The 9,587-nt window shown below is 47.5% G+C and overlaps 1 long non-coding RNA gene across 1 annotated transcript; it reads left to right on the forward strand.

The window, feature by feature from the left end:
* Window positions 1-1,275: 1,275 nt before the first annotated feature.
* On the forward strand, window positions 1,276-9,225 carry LOC118239214. Its single transcript, XR_004770892.1, has 3 exons — window positions 1,276-1,554; window positions 6,592-6,726; window positions 6,949-9,225. It is a non-coding gene; the product is annotated as an uncharacterized LOC118239214 (long non-coding RNA).
* Window positions 9,226-9,587: the final 362 nt, after the last annotated feature.

Here is a 9,587-nt window from a genome sequence, read left to right on the forward strand (position 1 = left end):
ATTCTGGTCTACGTGGTGAGTTCCAGGCTAGCAGGACTATGTAGTGAGACTCTATCTAAAAAAAAAAAAAAAAAAAAGGATAGATGGATGAATGACCATGCTAGGACTCAGGCCCAGGAAGTACGGCCTTCCTTCTCCAACTGAACTTGAACAGGCCTCTCAGCTTAGTGTTCTTTTTCTTTTTCTTTTCTTTTAAGATTTTACTTATTTATTATGTATACAGTCTTCTGCCTGCCTGCCAGCAGAGGGCACAAGATCTCATTCAAGGTAGTTGTGAGCCACCATGTGGTTGCTGGGAATTGAACTCAGGACCTCTAGGAAGGTCAGTGCTCTTAACCACTAAGCAATCTCTCCAGTGTGCTCTTTCTTGAACCAAGCTTCTTCTTGACTTAGTTTTCTGCTATCCAGTTTTTTTTTTTTTTAAAAAAAAGCTGATTTTGCCTTGTTTCATTTATTTCTAAATCTAAGCATACATATGCTTGGAAATTTTCAACTTTTTTTTTTTTTTTCTTTTAGATAGAGTCTCACTATGTAGCCCTGGCTAGCCTGGAACTCACCATGTAGACAGGCTTCTCACTTATCAACCTGTCTCCGCCTGGTGCTAAGTTAAAGGTGTTTCCCACCATCCCCTAATTATTTTGTGTCTGAACTACCACTGTAAAGGGGATCACAGAAGTTTCCACATTCGGAGGGTGCTGAGAGTTAAGAGGGGCAATGCTTTAAAGTCCTGGCCCTCACCATCTTTATACCTTGCCCATTGGCACATGCCAGCATGAGAAACGGAGGGACCTGGTTTGTCAAACCACACAGTCTGCCAGGGCTTTAGCTGTGAAGGGAGAGCCAGCCCTAGATTGCTTGCAACGTGTCTGCTTCCTCTAAAGAACTCCAGAAGCAGGGGCCCGAAACAAGGAATCCCGACCCTGCCTGCCATCTTCCTTAGACCCCAGGCCCTACCATTCTCCAAAGATGTGGGGAGGAGGCTGAGTGCTGGGTGAAGGAGAGAGAGCAATACAGTCAAGCAGGACTGGGTGGCCTTGAGTTAGCTGCTGCTAGACGGGGCTTCGACTAGGAAGGCACCCAAGAGCACCAGGCAGCTCCGGGCAGAGGCTGGTCCAGGCACCGAGGGCTTGGGGTGGGGAGGGGAAGGAGAGTGGAGGAAGAGTTTTGAGGAAGAGTGTGACGAAGGAGGCAGAAGGCGTTGTGTGGGAGGAGGTTGAAGGACAATGACAAAGAGGAGGAAGGTGGGGAGAGGGGAAGAAGAAAGCTGGGGGCGGGGTCCTGAGGGAGGGAAAGGAGACAAGTGGAACTCCTGGCCCTCCACTTTCCTTCTCCCTCCCCGGAAACATCCAGCCTGTGCCTTTGTGGCCTCTCGGGCTGGGTTGCAATCTCACGCCAACCCCGCTTGCTGGTTGTCAGGAGGCCCTCTGGGGAGGACGCTGCAAGAGCCTCAAATGCCACCTACTCCCGGCCTCTCTCCCAGTTGATGTTTCTATTTTGGGCACCACATTATTTCCTGCTGTGATTTTTTTTCAGGCTTCTAATTCGGGCTCTGAGGTAAGCCCTGACATCCGCTCGTGCCCGCGGCCCCCTCCCGCGCACGCTGCTTGTCCTCCCGGGGCGCGGGCACCCCTCGGTCCGGCAGCAACCCAGCCACAGTAGGAAGTCTTGGCAGGCCCTGCCTAAAAATAGGCTTTCGGGAGGAGGGATTTCCCCTCCCCCGCCTGGTAGGGCAAAAGGAGTCCAGCTAGTACAGATTTTTAGGCAAGGATTTGGGGGAGTGATGATGGGAGAAAGACAGGGACCTAGTATAAATTGTGCCATCGTGCCTAAGAATGGGGGACAAGCTGGAGATGCTTCAGTGTCAGTAATATTTAGCTCTTTTTGGACCAGGGCCCTTTAGAGATAAGGATGAAGACTGTGAACCATCCCAGAAAATGTCACTGGTAGACTCCTTGTGGTTTTAAGGTTGTACATCTCCTGGAGCTGGAGAGGCCCAGGTTAAAAGCCCCATTGGGTAAAAGATCCTGGGTATGCATGGGGGGCAGCTCTCCTTGATGGTTGCAACCTAACCTGACTCAGAGCTCCCTGATTCCTCTCCTCCCCTCACATCTGATATGTCTTATTATATTTAATCAGTATGTGCTTTTTTAAAGTCTCTGTCTGTGTAAGCGTGTCCAATGGAAGTGGATTGTAAGCTGCTTCCTCCGGGCAACAACAGCCTCCTGGAACTCCCTTCTGCTTTATTGCCAGGGCCTTGATGGTGTCTGGCAGTAGGAAGGACACTCATTGAATTGGGTTCTAGCAGACCTGGGATCAAGTTTAGTTGAGCGGGTTTTGCTTCTGTTATCCCTCCCTGACTTCTCTCTCACAATGGACTTGATAATGACACAGGTCATCCCAGGGAGGAAATGAGGGTGCAAGTAGAGGCATCTTTGGAATGTTCTTTGGCTTCTGAGTCACATGCACCTTGTTTGTTTCCTTTTAGAAGGCAATATCCAATGAGGGATAACACCTGGTAATATATTGTTCTGTAAGACCCCCGGAAGCTCAGGCCTCCAGGATCTCAGCCCAGGACCTCCGTCACTCCAATCAACAGGCTGAGTCGAAAGCTTGATGCAAACTGCATGAGGCTTTATTGTTGTTTAACGAGCTAACCCTATGTTAGCTAGGGTCTTTCATCCATCCACCATGGCGGATGGCTAGAAAAGACAACTCGAAGCATCTGCATAGAGATCTTGTAGGGCAGCGTAAGGGGAGTGTCTAGGGGTACACACAGGCTCAGGATTGGTGTGCCTCCAGGCTTGGAGGGTTTGCTCTGTGTTGATTGGCCAACTGGTTGTTATGGCCCATAGGCCCTCCCAGGGTGGTTGCTATGCTCTGAGAGTCATTGCTGTGCACTTGTCTGTAAAGCACACCCAGAGCCATAAAGCATAGCACCACCAGATAACTTCTGATTGGTTCCTTGTCACGAGGCAGGCACCTAACCTCCTAGTGACCAAGGCGAGGTCGTGGCAAGCACGTGTTACTGTCATGGCTGCCGAAACGGGGAGCTGGTCCCTTCAAATCTAGGGGGTTCTGTATTAGCCATCCAATGGACAAAAACAGGTAAACTGAGCCCAGATCAAGGAAGTGATACAAGCTATTTCTGGAATGTTGAATGGGGATCAGGGGCCCATCTCCAGGAAAATGTATTTGTGTCTGACTCTAGATCTTCCGTGTTTCCACAGGTATTCTTCCCTACCACTATATAGGCACCAATTTCTGTCTGTATCTCCTCCAGAAGTTCTCTCTGACACCCTTTCCTTTCTGGCCCTAACCCTCCACATTCTGATGGCCACAACTCCTGGTTTTGACTTACTATCTCCTTTGTTTTCCAACCTGGCCCACTTTAGTCTCCCCTCACTACATTAAAGAAAAAAAAAAAACAAAAAAAAAAAAAAACAAGAAATGCCCCTCATCAAAAAGCACACACCCATTATTCCACAGCCTAGTGGGACCAGGCAGGCCATGAAATGGGTAAGTGGGTAAGGTTTGTGGGGGGAGGTAGGGTACAGGAGAGGCATTTAGACTCCAGATGCCTCATCTAAAGGACACCTGCTAGCTCAGCTCCTCTGCATTTCAAACTGAAGGGACCAGCTCCCCATTTCGGCAGCCATAACAGCTTGTCTGACCTTGTCTTAGTCACTAAGGTCAGATGCCTGCCCCTGTTGGCAGTCATAACAGCTGAACACATGCTTGTTTGACCTTGTCCTCGTCACTAGAAAGTCAGATCCCTGCCTCATGGCAAGGAACCAATCAGAAGTTAGCTGGTGGCGATATGCTTTACAACTCTGGGTGTGCTTTACAGACAAGTGCACAGCAATGACTCTTGGAGCATAGCAACCACCCTGGGAGGGCCTATGGGCCATAACAACCAGTTGGCCAATCAACACAGGTCAAACCCTGGAGGCACACCAATCCTGAGCCTGTGAGTACCCCTAGACACTCCCCTTATGCTGCCCTACAAGATCGCTTGGCAGCCGGTTCCAGGGATCTTTTCTAGCCATCCGCCATGGCGGTTGGGTGAAAGACCCGAGCTAACATGGGGTTAGCTTGTTAAAAAACAGTAAAGCCTCATGAAGTTTGCATCAAGCTCTCGAATCTGCCTGGTGATTGGGATGACCCCAGTCGTGGCCTGGGACCCCGGATACCCGAGTTTTTCCGGGGGTCTAACAAAACCCAGTGTGAACAGAGCCCCCAGTTTGTTTTGGTTTTTTCAAAACAAGGGTTTCTCTGTGGGACAGTCCTGGCTGTCCTGGAACCAGGCTGACCTTGAACTCACTGAGATCGGCCTGCCTCTGCCTCCCAAGTGCTGGGATTAAAGGCATGTTCCATCACAGCCCAGCCATATTTTTTTTTTAAAGAAATACCAAATTCAGGTTTGTATAAGTCATATACAAGCCAAACAAAACATGGCTGCAGGCTAAACTTAGCTGGCTGGTCACCCTGAGTTCCTGTTCTGTGGCCAATCTTAATGCAGCAGAAAGTGCATTATGCCGGGACTCACGGGTTATGCCAGGAATGCGAGCTATGCTACCTTAAATACAATTCACCCCCTCACCTACATGACGAAGGATTCTGTTAAATGATCCCGGAATCCCAAAAGCCCTTTCGGTTTGGTAGCTCGACAGTTTCTTTAACAGGGAAATCCTGTTCAGTTGAACTGGCTGGTTACCTACACATTGAACATGGATTACCTACCACTTTTCAAAGAACAAGAATACAATAATCTTTGGTTAACTGGAATTCTCCAGGGTTCACTGGAAAATCCCCTCAATCAAGGTCATTGTTGAAAGACTAAAATACCAACATAGTTTCCGGCCTTTCTAAGCACAGGGGATGTAGCCATACCCAGCTAGAAGAACTGATGAGTCAATGTCGGGGGATGGCTCTGCCACCTGGGCCACACCGAGTTGCAGCACAGTGGCTGGAGTTTCTCTCAGCCAATGGCTGCTCAGAGTGCAGTGGTTTCTGTAAGTCAAGGACATCTTAGTTGTCCATAAAACAACTATCCTAGGGCTGGGGGCTTGCCAGCCTCCTTGGTCTGAATCTAGACTTTTCCATTTCTTAGCTCTATGGCTTTAGGCAAACATTGCAAACTTTCTGAATGTTAGTTTTCATGTCTATAAGTTGGAGGCAACAATATGGTCCCACTGAGTTGTCATCAGAACTAAGTGAAGTAATGGGCTCAATGTGGTAAGTGGCAGTGTGCATTTGGGCTGTAGTGAGTGCTGGAAAAATGGACTCACTATTCCATTCGTCACTATTTCATGCAAATATTGTTATCATGTGAAGCCCACGTATTTATCTAGCTTTTTCTCGTTAAGGTTAGAAAACCAAACACCACTCATTTCCAACCCCAGCAGACATTTGGGAAATCAGCTATTGTAGTATCCCCTTCTCCTTATCACCCTTACCTATAACCATGAAATAGATACAAGCCTTAGAATCAGAATCACAGCCTCACTTCTGAACTCTCATGTCCATAGTTGATTCCATCAAGAATCATCCATGGGGCCATCAAGATAGCTCAGTAGGTAAATGTATTTGTTGCCAAGAATAAACTACCTGAGTCTGTTCCCTGGGACCCACATGATGGAAGGAAAGAACTGACTCTTAAAAATTGTCCTCTACCCTGTCTCGAAAAAAAAAAAAAAAAATGTCCTCTAACTTTCCCACATGCCCTGTGGCCCAAGTTGAACTCTTGAGGGGTATCAGTGTCTAGAAGACCAAGATGGCCAAGGAAGTGTCTTAAGCTAAAAACTAAGCAATATAAGACTAAATAGAATACGTGATCTGGGTGTGGTATTGAATCCTAGACCCCAAAAGGCTTTTATTTACAATGTTGTTGGAAGAAATGGATACATTTTAATATGGGTTATTAATCGATATATTATATCCACATTAAGTGGATATTCCCTGGTTAATGTAAAGTAACATCTGTGTTCTTGAGAAATTCCTATCGAAGTATTTAAAGGTAGAGTCATTTAGTGCCTACAACTTATTCTCAAAGGGTCTGGAGAGAAAGCCAGTACAACTGGGCATACACATAGAAAGAGAATATGAATGCTACTGTAGCAACGTGCTAACATTTGGTGAAGTTGTTGAAGAATACATAGAACTCTTTGTATTAGTCTCAAAGCTTTTATGTAAATTAAATTATCCTCTTCCTCCTCCTCCTCATCATCATCATTATTAAGTTTTTCTTTTTTCTTTTTCTTTTTAAGAGACAGGGTTTCTCTGGCTTTGGAGGCTGTCCTGGTATTAGCTCTTGTAGACCAGGCTGGTCTCAAACTCACAGAGATCTGCCTGCCTCTGCTTATAAGTTTTTCAAGACAGGGTTTCTCTGTGTAGCACAGGCTGTCCTGGAACTCACTCTGTAGACCAGATTGGCCTCGAACTCATTGAGATCCACCTGCCTCTGCCTCCCAAGTGCTGGGATTAAAGGTGTGCGCCACCATGCCTGCCAAATTAAAATTATTTTAAGATAAATAAACAAAACAAAGTCCAAGGTTAGATATGAACCTCGGTAATGGAGTGTGTCCTTAGCAGGAAAAACAAAACCAAAGAATGTTATCCAGTCACAGGAGAGCACACCTGTAATCCCAGCGTTTGAGAAGGGGACTCCGGAAGGTCAGAAGTTGAAGGTCACCCTCTAGCTCAAGGCCAGACCCGGCTACATGAAACGTGAGACCTTGTTCCAAAAGATGAAACCAAAATAATCTGGGGCAGCGTTTACAGTCTTATCTGCCTGAAGATAATGGAGTAGGCTCACACCAGACAGGTGGAACCCAAGTTCCCAGGGTTCCTGCTCTTGACTTGCATGTATACACTAACAGAACGGGCTTCTGAGGGCTCTGGAGGGACTATGCTGGAGGATGGCCTTCTGTATGTATGTTTCTCTTACAGGTTGATGAATAAAACACTGATTGGCCAGTAGAAGCCGGAAGATAGGCGGGGCTAGGAGATGAGGAGAATGCTGGGAAGAGAGGCAGAGAGGCCTCGAAGAGACTCTACGTAGAGACGTAGAGGTGAGGGAGATGGGAGATGGGACGTACCAGGCGTTCTCTGGTAAGATAAGGCCATGTAGAAATACATAGATTAGTAGTTATGGGATAATAATTAAGAGAGAGCTAGCCAGTAAGAAGCCCTAGCCATCGGCCAACAATTTATAAATGAACTTTGTGTGTGTTTATTTGGGGCTAATCAGCTGTGGAACCAGAGTAGAAAGAAACTCCAGCAACAGAACTAGATGAAGCAGCCTGTGGCAAAACCTGCCAGGGAATTATGCCCATATTCTTCAAGTATAAGCTGGTACAAGTGCAGAAGATGGAAGTGAATGACTAAGCAGACGAGACCAAGTGTTTGAGACCATGGGAGTAACGACACTAAGTTAGGACTGAACACAGAAAGGCGGGGAGAACTTGGCAACCTAGGTGCTAGAACAGCCCGAACAAAAGCTCTGAGTTGGGCAAGTGGTATGTGTACACAGGAACTGGAAACTTCTCGAAGCCTTTAGGGCCTGGAGGGAAAGTTCAGCCCAGCATCCAGGATGGATTGGACATTGGCAGACGAGTGGGCAGTGAACGGCTGGGCTCTAGTTGCAGTGTCTGTCTGAAAAGAGCTCCACTTTCCAGCCCTTCCTTAAGCCTCGCAGTGCTACAGAAAGAAAGCAGCGCTGCACTTCTCCCCTCAGAGCACAGAGCCTGAAGAGAGCCCCTCACCCTCCATCTCTCTTGTTAGCAGAGGCCCAGATTCAGGGCAGCCTTGCTGGGCCCCGTGGGCCCATGGGGCCCTTGTTTTGTGCTTTCTGCAGCTCCACAGCCTGCCTTGTTTATTTGTTCAGCAGGTTTATTTCAGCCATGGCACAGCCTGTTCCGACTCTGGAACATTTATGAGATGAGCCAATTTTTAAAAATCATACAAAATAAATGATTTTCTCTTGGAGCTAAAGGGTGGGGCTGCCAGGGTGGGAGACAGGTTTCTGGCCAGCTTTGGGCAGAGTTTTGGCTTATCCTTCGATGTATTCTTTCCCCTTCTTGCCCATGGGAACCAAGGGGACTGCAATGGGATTTCCTGCCTCTATTTCTCCAGACTATGATGTGGAAAGATTGGAACATTCAACCGTAAGATTTCCGGTTCTCATCTCCACCCTCATTAGTTCCATTCCAAAGCCTGGCTCTAAATGACTGCATCTAAGCCACATCTAATTGATCAGGCTCGGGATGGAGATGTCATAATCAGACCTGGACCACTCCAACCCCTCTGACAGCAGCTTCCCCCTGCCTCTTTGCTCGTGAATTCTGGCTTGATCCTTCAAAGTCCAGCTGTCACCTCATCAGCTCTAAACCCTACTGTATTCCTCTTAGCTGGCCAGCTATTTAAAATAATTTTTTAAAGTCCAAGACAGCTAAAATGCTGAATTCTTTTGCTTTTTTTTTCCTTGGGGAGGAGGGGTGTTCCAGACAGAGTTCCTTTGTGTGTAACCCTAGCTGTCCTGGAACTTTCTCTATAGACCAGGCTGGCCTCAAACTCAGAGATCTACCTGCCTTTGCCTCCCAAGTTTTGGAATTAAAGATGTGCACCACTGCAGACCGGCATTCTTTCCCTTTTTTTGTGGGGGGGGACTGGTTGTTAACTCAGCTGAGTAATGTCAGTTAGCTCAGCTGGTCTGAAGCACCTATTTGTAGCTATGTAAATATTTGATAGTGAAAAGCCTAGACATTAATGATTAATACTTTCAATTTGGGGGTCAACAAAACACTTTATTGAAACCTTAGGCAGGTGTAACTGTAATCCCAGCACTCAGGACTGAGGCAAGAAAACTGAGAATTCAAGGCTAGCCTGGGCTACATAGCAAAACTGATTAAAAATAAAAATAGAAAACAAAGTCCTGTGCCCCAAAGAGCTGGAAAAAAAATTCTTTAAGTACCCCAGAGGGTGGGTAAGAGGGAGTCTTTGAAAGGAAATCAATAGATCCCAGCTGGCCTTTGCCATGTGCCTGCCTCATTATCCTAAAAGACCAGGTGCTCAGTGGGCACCATCAGGGCCCTCTGTATAGATGGCTGAGGCTGATGGCCCTCTCTGGCTCCTTGGATCACTGCAGCCATGCCGACCCCAGCTAGTAGTCCCATCAGAACACATTTAGGACTGTCCCAGCCCCAGGCCCAGGCTGCCTAATTGATGCCATGCCCTCTTAGCATCTGTTCAGGGAGCACGGTGGCTGGTGAAGGTGTGGGGATAGGGCAATGTGTTCCGACCCCAATGCCCACCAGCACCCTCTGGGCAGCTCAAGCAGCTCCCCTAGAAGCAAGCCTGGCTAGCCGTGGGAGGTACTGTTCTTTTCTTCCAAGATTAGCTCAGACTTCAAACATGGACCCGGGCTCCTGCTCTGGGTGCCAATGCAAACAGCGTGTAGGGAACCTCCTTAGGTATCTGGAGGACAGCTCCGGCCGCCCCTCCCTTCCTCATATGAATGAGGTCATTGAATGAGGATGACAAAGCAAACAGTGACATGTGCTAGGACTTGTTCCCAGAATGATTCCAGG

This window comes from Cricetulus griseus, chromosome 7 (genome assembly GCF_003668045.3).
Source record: "Cricetulus griseus strain 17A/GY chromosome 7, alternate assembly CriGri-PICRH-1.0, whole genome shotgun sequence".
In the NCBI taxonomy this organism is placed as follows: domain Eukaryota; kingdom Metazoa; phylum Chordata; class Mammalia; order Rodentia; family Cricetidae; genus Cricetulus; species Cricetulus griseus.